This window comes from Arachis ipaensis, chromosome B4 (genome assembly GCF_059453495.1).
Source record: "Arachis ipaensis isolate K30076 ecotype BB chromosome B4, ASM5945349v1, whole genome shotgun sequence".
Taxonomy (NCBI): Eukaryota; Viridiplantae; Streptophyta; class Magnoliopsida; order Fabales; family Fabaceae; genus Arachis; species Arachis ipaensis.
Window position 1 is genome coordinate 79,700,584 of NC_142439.1, and position 9,416 is coordinate 79,709,999.

Sequence of the window (9,416 nt, forward strand, 5' to 3'; positions counted from 1 at the left end):
CAATGGAATCTCTATGGTCTCTAGATGAGCCTCAGAGTCCTTTGGTTCCTCAGAAGGAAGCTCCTTATTGATCACTGGATGTCCCAGGAGGTCTTCCTCACTGGGATTCACGTCCTCTCCTCTCCTCACAGGTTCGGCCATGATGCTTATGTCAATGGCCTTGCACTCTCCTTTTGGGTTCTCTTCTGTATTGCTTGGGAGAGTACTAGGAGGGATTTCAGTGATCCTTTTACTCAGCTGGCCCACTTGTGCTTCCAGATTTCTAATGGAAGATCTTGTTTCATTCATGAAACTTACAGTGGCCTTAGATAGATCAGAGACTAAGTTTGTTAAATTAGAAGCATTTTGTTCAGAGTTCTCTGTCTGTTGCTAAGTGGATGATGGAAAAGGTTTATTATTGTTAAACCTGTTTCTTCCACCATTATTAAAGCCTTGTTGAGACTTTTGATCCTTCCATGAGAAATTTGGATGATTTCTCCATGATGAGTTATAGGTGTTTCCATAAGGTTCACCTAAGTAATTCACCTGTGCCATTGCAGGGTTCTCAGGATCATAAGCTTCTTCTTCAGAAGAAGCCTCTTGAGTACTGTTGGATGCAGCTTGCATTCCATTCAGACTCTGAGAAATCATATTGACTTGCTGAGTCAATATTTTGTTCTGAGCCAATATGGCATTCAGAGTATCAACTTCAAGAACTCCCTTCTTCATAGGCGTCCCATTACTCACAGGATTCCTTTCAGAAGTGTACATGAACTGGTTATTAGCAACCATGTCAATGAGTTCTTGAGCTTCTGCAGGCGTTTTCTTTAGGTGAATGGATCCACCTGCAGAAGTGTCCAGTGACATCTTTGATAGCTCAGATAAACCATCATAGAATATATCCAGGATGGTCCATTCTGAAAGCATGTCAGAAGGACACTTTTTGGTCAACTGTTTGAATCTTTCCCAAGCTTCATAGAGGGATTCACCTTCTTTCTATCTGAAGGTTTGAACATCAGCTCTAAGCTTGCTCAGCTTTTGAGGAGGAAAGTACTTGGCTAAGAAAGCCGTAACCAGTTTATCCCAAGAGTTCAGGCTGTCTTTGGGTTGAGAATCCAACCATAATCTACTATGTCTCTTACAGCAAAAGGGAAAAGCATGAGCCTGTAGACTTCAGGATCTACTCCATTAGTCTTAACAGTATCACATATCTGTAAGAATTCAGTTAAGAACTGAAAAGGATCTTCAGATGGAAGTCCATGAAACTTGCAGTTCTGCTGCATCAGAGAAACTAATTGAGGTTTCAGCTCAAAGTTGTTTGCTCCAATGGCAGGAATGGAGATGCTTCTTCCATGTAGATTGGAATTAGGTGCAGTAAAGTCACCAAGCATCTTCCTTACATTATTATTATTTTCGGCTGCCATCTCCTCTTCCTGTTCGAAAATTTCTGAAAGGTTATCTCTGGATTGTTGTATTTTAGCTTCTCTTAATTTTCTCTTCAGAGTCCTTTCAGGTTCTGGATCTGCTTCTACAAGAATGTTCTTATCCTTGCTCCTGCTCATATGACAAAGAAGAGGGCACAGAAAAATAATAATAATAATAGAGATCCTTTATACCTCAGTATAGGGATCCCTGTGTGAGTAGAAGAAGAGGGGGAGACAAAGAATGTAATATAATGGAAGAAACACAACTGTGAGGATGGCAGAGATGTGAGATGAGATGTTAGGATATGAATGAATAAATAGAATAAGATGGGGGAGAAGGAATTTTTGAAAATAATTTTTGAAAAAGAGTTAGTGATTTTCGAAAATGGTTTTTGAAAGATGTTAGTATTTTTCGAAAATTTTTTTTTTGTTTTTTTTTTAAAATCAAAAATAAAAATAATTAGTTAATTAAAAAGAAATTTTTGAAAAAGGGGGGAGATATTTTCGAAAATTAGAGAGAGAGAGTTAGTTAGGTAGTTTTGAAAAAGTTAAGAAACAAACAAAAAGTTAGTTAGTTAGTTGAAACAAATTTGAAAATCAATTTTGAAAAGATAAGAAGATAAGAGGTTAGAAAAGATATTTTTGAAATCAAATTTTGAAAAAGGTAAGATAAGAAGATATTTTTGAAAAGATATGATTGAAATTAGTTTTTGAAAAAGATTTGATTTTTAAAATCACAATTAATGACTTGATTCACAAGAAATCACAAAATATGATTCTAGAACTTAAAGTTTGAATCTTTCTTAACAAGCAAGTAACAAACTTGAAATTTTTTAATCAAAACATTAATTGTTATTGTTATTTTCGAAAATATGATGTAAAATTAAGAAAAAGATTTTTGAAAAATATTTTTGAAATTTTTGAAAATAACTAAAAAATATTGAAAAAAGATTTGATTTTTTTTTTTGAAAAAGATTTTGAAAAAGATAAGATTTTCAAATTGAAAATTTGATTTGACTCATAAGAAACAACTTGATTTTTAAAAATTTTTGAAAAATTCAACTCAATTTTCGAATTTGATGAGAGAAAAAGGGGAAGATAATTTTTTGATTTTTGAATTTTTTTTATGATGAGAGAGAAAAATATGAAAATGATGCAATGCATGAGATTTTTAGATCAAAACAATGAATGCATGCAAGAAGGTTATGAATGTCAAGATGAACACCAAGAACACTATGAAGATCATGATGAACATCAAAAACACATTTTTGAAAAATTTTTTAATGCAAAGAAAACATGCAAGACACCAAACTTAGAATTCTTTAATGCTTGGCACTAAGAATTTAAGAATGCATATGAAAAACAAGAAAAGACACAAAACATGCAAATGCAAAGATCAAACAAGAAGACTTACGAAGAACAACTTGAAGATCATGAAGAACACTATGAATGCATGAGAATTTTCGAAAAATGCAAGATGTACATGCAATTGACACCAAACTTATAACATGACACATGACTCAAACAAGAAACATGAAATATTTTTTATTTTTTTTTATTTTCTAAATTTTTTTTTGGATTTTTATTTTATATTTTTTCGAAAAATTATTTTGAAAAAGAAAAATAAGGATTCCAAAATTTTTAATATGAATTCCAGGAATCTTATGCTCTAAAGCTCCAATCAAAGGGTCAGGCATGGCTTAATAGCCAGCCAAGCTTTAGTATGTAACTCAGACATGACACGCCTGACATTCCCTACATTCAACAGCCAATTGGCTAAGAAAGATAAAGAAGCTCTTCTCTTGAGTATAAGAATTGAGACATGGCTTTACAGCCAGCCAGGCTTCAACATGCTTCATGAAACACTAGAATTCATTCTTAAAAATTTTGAAGCCATAGAATAATTAATTTTTGAAAACAATTTTTTTTTTCGAAAACAAAGGAGAAAATTTTTTTGAAAGGTTTTTGAAAAATTTTTGAAAACAAAACAAAAAGAAAAATTACCTGATCTGAGCAACAAGATGAACCGTCAGTTGTCCAAACTCGAAGAATCCCCGGCAACGGCGCCCAAAACATGGTGCACGAAATTGTAATGTCCAGGCTCGAACAATCCCTGGCAACGTGAGCAACTTGGTACGCGTAATCGTGATTACACTTTAATTATGTAAAATTCATGGCTCTTTCTTGTCACTGGCAATGGCGCCTAGAACATGGTGCCAATGACATGGTTCACAACTTCGATACAACTAACCAGCAAGTGCACTGGGTCGTCCAAGTAATACCTTACGTGAGTAAGGGTCGAATCCCACGGAGATTGTTGGTATGAAGCAAGCTATGGTCACCTTGCAAATCTCAGTCAGGCAGATATAAATTGATAATGATATTTTCGAATAATAAATAATAGAATAGGGATAGAAATACTTATGTAATTCATTGGTGAGAATTTCAGATAAGCGAATAGAGATGCTTTTCGTTCCTCTGAACCTCTGCTTTCCTGCTATCTTCATCCAATCAGTCTTACTCCTTTCCATGGCTGGCTTTATGTGATACATCACCACTGTCAATGGCTACTTTCGGTCATCTCTCGGGAAAATGATCCAATGCCCTATCACGGCACGGCTAATCGTCTGGAGGCATCACCCTTGCCAATGGCTTCATCTTATCCTCTCAGTGAATAATATGCTCACGCACCATGTCACGGCACGGCTATTCATCTGTCGGTTCTCGATCATGCTGGAATAGGATTTACTATCCTTTTGCGTCTGTCACTAACGCCCTGCAATCGCGAGTTAGGAGCTCGTCACAGTCATTCAATCATTGAATCCTACTCGGAATACCACAGACAAGGTTTAGACTTTCCGGATTCTCTTGAATACCACCATCATTCTAGCTTACGCCACGAAGATTCTGGTTAGGAGATCTAAGAGATATTCATTCTAGCTTATTTCATGTAGAACAGAAGTGTTTGTCAGGCACGCGTTCATAGGGGAGAAGGATGATGAGCGTCACACATAATCATCACCTTCATCACGTTCTTGGGTGCGAATGGATATCTTAGAAGCGAAATAAGATGAATTGAATAGAAAACAGTAGTACTTTACATTAATCTTTGAGAAACAGCAGAGCTCCACACCTTAATCTATGGAGTGTAGAAACTCTACGGTTAAAAATACATAAGTGAAAGGTCCAGGCATGGCCGAATGGCCAGCCCCTCTGATCTAAGAACCAGGCGTCCAAAGATGTCTAATACAATAGTAAGAGGTCCTATTTATAATAAACTAGTCACTAGGGTTTACAAGAGTAAGTAATTGATGCATAAATCCACTTCCGGGGCCCACTTGGTGTGTGTTTGGGCTTAGCTTGAGTGTGGCACGTGTAGAGGTCCTCCTTGGAGTTGAACGCCAGTTTTAGTGCCAGTTTGGGCGTTCAACTCTGGTTTTGGCTCCTTTTCTGGCGCTGGACGCCAGATTTGGGTAGAAAGCTGGCGTTGAACGCCAGTTTACATCATCTATTCTTGGCCAAAGTATGGACTATTATACATTGCTGGAAATCCTTGAATGTCTACTTTCTAACGAAATTGGAAGCGCGCCATTTCGAGTTCTGTAGCTCCAGAAAATCCACTTTGAGTTCAGGGAGGTCAGAATCCAACAGCATCAGCAGTCCTTCTTCAACCTCTGAATCTGATTTCTGCTCAAGTCCCTCAATTTCAGCCAGAAAATACCTGAAATCACAGAAAAACACACAAACTCATAGTAAAGTCCAGAAATGTGAATTTAACATAAAAACTAATAAAAACATCCCTAAAAGTAACTAGATCTTACTAAAAACATACTAAAAACAATGCCAAAAAGCGTATAAATTATCCGCTCATCACTCGGCATAACAAAGTTGCTCAGGATCTGGTGCCAGAGCTGAGCCTCATCATTCAGATACATAAGCTTGATTCCTTTAGGCATAGTGGTGTTCTTACCCATGACCCATGGGACAGTCAGATCAAGGGCTATCCTCTACTTGACAGCATCCCAGTCAAATCTCATGAAGCGCATGTCCTCTTCAGCCTTTTGGAAACCGTCAGGCTGATCGGACTTAGGCTGAAGGCGCAAAATATCCTTAATAGCCTCTTCAGTGACCAGTATCTGTTTCCCTCTGAGGTGCACTGCATCCAGGGAAGTCTTGAAATAGTTGCAGTAAAACTCTCTTACCCAGGAGGCATTGACCTCTGTCAAATTTCTCTCCAAGAAGAACCAGCCTCGCTGTTTGATCTGATCGGAGGTGTACTACTGTAGTTCTTCTGGAATTTTTAGAGTTTGCTCCAGGTACAGGTTTCTGGAGGTGGCAAACACTGGATACTTCAGCTCACAGTATCTGTTTGCAAATTTAATGGGATCATTGGCAGGGAGGAGCTGGTCAGCCTTCTCCTGCAGGGTAAAGTGCTTTTCCCGCCAGGAGTCATCATGCATAATCTCCAGGATAGACATAGAGGATTACCTCTTTTCTATTTGCCAGTTTTGGCTTTTCCTTTTCCCTTACACTGAGGGTCAGACATCCTGAAAAACAGAAATCTAGGATATAATAAAAACAGGAAAACAAGTAGGAAAATAACAAGATAAGCACATAGTGGCAAAAGAGCAGTAGAATTATGAAATGAGTTGAATAATTGTGCATTTTGGATTGTTTCGGAGTTAAAAAGCTGAGATGAGAAGTTACAATCCAAAATATGTTATAAGTAGAACACCTGGTAATTAGGAAAAACAATAATCATGCAATGAGTTAAAAAGTTGAAGGAGTTAGTAAAAAGGGCAAAGGGAGAAGTTAGAAAGTTAAAAGTGGTTAAAAGTGAAAAAGTGGAAAGCAGTGAGTTAGGAGAGAGAAAAGTAAAGTAAGTGGCATTGAGAAATGTTTCCTAAGTAACAAGAAATTCATAAATTTAAAGACTAGTCAACTCATATTCAAAAATATCAGGTTATTGATGATGATATAAAAATAGTAAAAATTAATATCGAATCATCAAAAGTGCAACTTATTAACCAGGAAATCGAAAGGAAGAAGAATGCTGGCCCGTGCATTCAGGAATTGGTTTGGTAAAAGTTAAGTAATGCAAAATTCAAATTGCCAAAACCAAAACATGAATGAAAATCAAAATAATTTACAGAAAATTGGGCGGCATTCCGGCTGAAATTGGATGTTCCCGGGAAATAAACAGTATGAAAAATAGTTCATATGAATCAAAATAGAGCTATAATTAGACACAGATAGTAAGAACAGTAAGGAATAGTCTCAACAGCAGCATGAAATACAAAAGAACAGCATATGAACAGTAGTAACATCACAACCAGACCAAAATTGGAAAATAGGTAAAACAAACAGCAAGTACGGCGTAATTATCAGGCCTAAATCCACTAACCACATCCTAGCTACCTAACCACCTAGAATCCACTACAAACATGCATCTCTAACTAGCCTAATTTGAACAGAAACTGAAAGATATGCAACTAACTACGAATAGGGGAAAAGTGGCGTTCGGCGGAACCTGGTGTGCGGATGAACTAAGGTAAGGCTCAAAGAGATGGCGGTGGTGAGATGGCGGTGCTGGGGGAGGAGCACGGCGGTGCTGTGGTGGAGCAGGGTGGTTGGCGCGGCAGTCGGTGGCTGTTTGGTGGCAGGGGGTTTTCGGGTGGGGGTAATGGTGGTGGGGGGTTCAGGAGGGAGGAAGGAAGGGGGTGAGGGTGATGTTGGTGGGAGGCGCGGCGGTGATGGTGCGGTGGTGGTGGCTGGCCGCGGTAGTGGAAGGGAGAGAAGGGAGGGGAGAAGAAGAAGGAGGGGGGAGGAAGAAGGAGGGGGTGGGCATCGCGGTGGGTCTGGGTTGGTGGGGGTGGTGCGGCGGTCGGAGGTGGTTGGGGTGGTGGTGTTGGAAGGGGGCAGAGAGGGAATAGAGGGGGGGTTGGGGAGGGAAGAATGGGGGCGCGATAGGGGTAGGGTGGTGCACGAATTGTGAATCACACTTTTCACAACTCGTACCACTAACCAGCAAGTGCACTGGGTCGTCCAAGTAATACCTTACGTGAGTAAGGGTCGATCCCACGGAGATTGTGGTTTGAAGCAAGCTATGGCTATCTTGCAACACTTAGTCAGGATATTAATTTGTGGTTATCAATTGACTTGCAAATGAACAAGAGAGCATGAAGTAAAGGTTACTTGTTATGCAGTAATGGAGAATATGTTGGGGTTTTGGAGATGATTTGTCTTCTGAATTTTAGCTTTTCTTTTGTATTCCTCTTCCCTCATGCATGCAAAAGTGCAAAGTTCCTTCCATGGCAAGCTGTGTGTTGGTGGATCACCGTTGTCAATGGCTACCATCCGTCTTCTCAGTGAAAAGGGTCCACGTGCGCTGTCACTACACGGCTAATCATCTGTCGGTTCCCACTCATGCTGGAATAGGATCCATTGATCCTTTTGCGTCTGTCACTACGCCCAACACTCGCGAGTTTGAAGCTCGTCACAGCCATCCAGTCCTAGAATCCTACTCGGAATACCACAGACAAGGTTTAGACTTTCCGGATTCTCATGAATGCCGCCATCAATCTAGCTTATACCACAAAGATTCTGATTAAGGAATCTAAGAGATACTCATTCAATCTGATGTAGAACGGAGGTGGTTGTCAGACACACGTTCATGAATTGAGGAAGGTGATGAGTGCCATGGATCATCACCTTCTCTATAATTAAGCGCGAATGAATATCTTAGATAGGAACACGCATGTTTGAATGGAAAACAGAAATAGTTGCATTAATTCATCGAAACACAGCAGAGCTCCTCACCCCCAACAATGGAGTTTAGAGACTCATGCCGTCAGAGATTATAAAGTTCAGATCTAAAATGTCATGAGATACAAAATAAATCTCTAAAAGTTGTTTAAATACTAAAGTAGTAACCTAGGTTTACAGAAAATGAGTAAACTATGATAGATGGTACATAAATCCATTTCTGGGGCCCACTTGGTGTGTTTTGGGGCTGAGACTTAAGCTTTTCATGTTCCTGGGCTGTTTTGGGCGTTCAACGCCAGGTTGTAACCTGTTTCTGGCGTTGAACTCCAACTTGTAACCTGTTTCTGGCGCTGGACGCCAGACTACAACATGGAACTGGCGTTGAATGCCAAATTACGTCGTCTATCCTTGAGAAAAGTATAGACTTATATATATTTCTGGAAATCCCTGGATGTCTACTTTCCAACGCAATTGGAAGTGCACCAATTGGACTCCTGTAGCTCCAGAAAATCTATTCCAAGTGTTGAGAGGTCAGAATCCAACAGCATCAGCAGTCCTTTTTCAGCCTGAATCAGATTTTTGCTCAGCTCCCTTAATTTCAGCCAGAAAATACCTGAAATTACAGAAAAACACACAAACTCATAGTAAAGTCCAGAAATATGAATTTTGCCTAATAACTAATGAAAATATACTAAAAACTAACCAAATGATACTAAAAACTATATGAAATTAACCCCAAAAAGCGTATAAAATATCCGCTCATCACAACACCAAACTTAAACTGTTGCTTGTCCCCAAGCAACTAGACAAATAAAATAGAATACAAATAAGTCACGAAGCAATAATATCTCAGAGTTCTTGAGTGAAGCTCAGATTCTAATTAGATGAGCAGGACTAGTAGCTTTTTGCTTCCGAACAATTTTGGCATCTCACTCTATCCATTGAAGCTCAGAATGATTGGCATCTATAGGAACTCAGAATTCAGATAATGTTATTCATTCTCCTAGTTTAGTATGTTGATTCTTGAACACAACTACTTTATGAGTCTTGGTCGTGGCCCTAAGCATTTTGTTTTCCAGTATTACCACCGGATACATAAATGCCACAGACACATAATTGGGTGAACCTTTTCAGATTGTGACTCAGCTTTGCTAAAGTTCCCAATTAGAGGTGTACAGAGTTCTTAAGCACACTCTTCTTTTTGCTTTTGACCTTGACTTTAACCGCTCAGTCTCAAGTTTTCACTTG

General features: G+C 38.9%; 1 non-coding gene across 1 annotated transcript; it reads left to right on the plus strand.

Moving 5' to 3' along the window:
* The first annotated feature begins 900 nt into the window (after positions 1 to 900).
* Positions 901 to 1,008, plus strand: LOC148568071 (small nucleolar RNA R71). Its single transcript, XR_015881481.1, has one exon. It is a non-coding gene; the product is annotated as a small nucleolar RNA R71 (small nucleolar RNA).
* Positions 1,009 to 9,416: the final 8,408 nt, after the last annotated feature.